The sequence below is a fragment of the Entamoeba dispar genome, genomic scaffold (assembly GCF_000209125.1).
Source record: "Entamoeba dispar SAW760 scf_1105229462933 genomic scaffold, whole genome shotgun sequence".
Classification (NCBI taxonomy): Eukaryota; Evosea; order Mastigamoebida; family Endamoebidae; genus Entamoeba; species Entamoeba dispar.
This window is the reverse complement of record NW_001855440.1, coordinates 1-1,805: the sequence shown is the minus strand read 5'-3', so window position 1 is coordinate 1,805 and position 1,805 is coordinate 1. Positions and strand designations below refer to the sequence as shown.

The window sequence follows — 1,805 nt, the reverse complement described above, 5'->3', positions numbered from 1 at the left end:
TTTCTTGAAAAGTAACATAATACAATTATTTTATTTTTCTATTTATTTTATTTGAAATTATTTAATTTTATGATTAAACATTATTTATAAAAATAAATTCAATTTTACCCCCTTTTTATTTTCTCTTTATTTATATTTCTTTCTTTTATATTCTTATTATTAGATTTACATATCCTTTTCCTATCAAATTTATATATTATGTTAATGAAACAATTCTAAATTAAATTAATTATGATATTTTCTATTTTTGATAATACACTCATCATATTTATTATTTATTCATTTATTTTATTCTCTCTATTATTTATTTTCTATTTATTTCTTTAATATAATATATAATATGTTTATTTATGAATTATAATCTTTAATTTTATATCTTATTATAATTTATTATCTGATTCATTATTTAATTTATTCTTATTTATTATATTCTTATCATTATTTTATTTATTTTCATTCTTTATTTTATTCTTATTTATTGTATTATTCTTATTTATATTTAATATTGATTATTATTATGTTATAATTTTATTATTTTATCTTGTTATTTCTATTCTTTTATTTTATTTGATATAAATCTGTTTATTATTTATTTTATTAAATTAAACATTAAATATTAATTTATTCTTTCTTCAATTAAACAATTATCATCATTAATCCAATAATAATCATGACCAGATTTATTATCATTATTCTATTTCAACTACTTGGATATGCACAAATTCATTTATCACATTTATTTTTATTATATTCAAATTTATATCTTGATTCAAAATATGATAGTACACATTTTGTACTCAATTCTCATTTATCTCCATATTCATATCATCAATGTACATGTTTTATATTAATTTCTTTATCATATTTATTATCTATTTTAACTATTCTTTTATTATTTTGATTCCATTTTATTTGATATTTCTTTATTATCTTTTTTGTTTCTTCTTCATTTTCTTCTATTATTTCATCTCATATAACATATTGGTATATATTCACTCTTTCATATATTACATCTTTTATAAATTCTCTATGTTTATTTTCATTATATTTATAATTGTATTTAAATGTTTCTAAAATACTATAAATAAGTGAAAATTCTAATAGTTTGTAATCATATTGTTTTTCTGTAATTATACTTATCATTCTATTTGATAGTGATTGTCTTAATTCAATTTCTTCATCTTTACAATATGAATCACCATCATATCATACAATAATACCACTTCTCCATTCTTTTATTCATTTTGTTATAAATAAACAAGTAGAATAACAAAATGAATATGTATAAATTATTATTTCTGTTGATTTTCTTTGATGTTTTAATGGTTGAATTTGTGGTTATGAAACATATTCTGATATTTGTGTAATTTTATGTTCAACATCACCATATTTAATAATATTTGATTTGTATACATCTTCTCTGTCTTCTAATACAATATCTATAAAATACCCATGCATTATCATCTTCAGTGCTTCTACAAATACATTCTTCTATTTATATTCTTTCATCACCATAATTTCATCTTTTCTCACATGTTTTTAGATCAACAAAATATTCCATATATCATTTTTAATATTGAAAGTGTATTATCAGATTTGTTGATGAAATTAAATTTTCATCATAGTTTGGTGTTAATAATGAATCCATATTCATATTTCTTCACTTCTATCTTTATTTTCTGGAAGAATAACTTGAATTTGATATTCATTTGAATCAAATAATTCTATACAATTTTGAAGTAAGTATAATTCATTATTAATATCATATCATTTAATAACAAGAGTATTAATATTATTATTAGATA

The 1,805-nt window shown here is 17.2% G+C and overlaps 9 annotated features.

Moving 5' to 3' along the window:
• Positions 1-25: 25 nt before the first annotated feature.
• Positions 26-167: a microsatellite.
• Positions 168-185: 18 nt separating this feature from the next.
• Positions 186-249: a sequence feature (AT_rich).
• A 16-nt stretch (positions 250-265) lies between these two features.
• Positions 266-326: a microsatellite.
• Positions 327-394: a sequence feature (AT_rich).
• An 11-nt stretch (positions 395-405) lies between these two features.
• Positions 406-569: a microsatellite.
• A 12-nt stretch (positions 570-581) lies between these two features.
• Positions 582-626: a sequence feature (AT_rich).
• A 108-nt stretch (positions 627-734) lies between these two features.
• Positions 735-763: a sequence feature (AT_rich).
• Positions 764-838: 75 nt separating this feature from the next.
• Positions 839-973: a microsatellite.
• A 59-nt stretch (positions 974-1,032) lies between these two features.
• Positions 1,033-1,088: a sequence feature (AT_rich).
• The last annotated feature ends 717 nt before the right edge of the window (positions 1,089-1,805 follow it).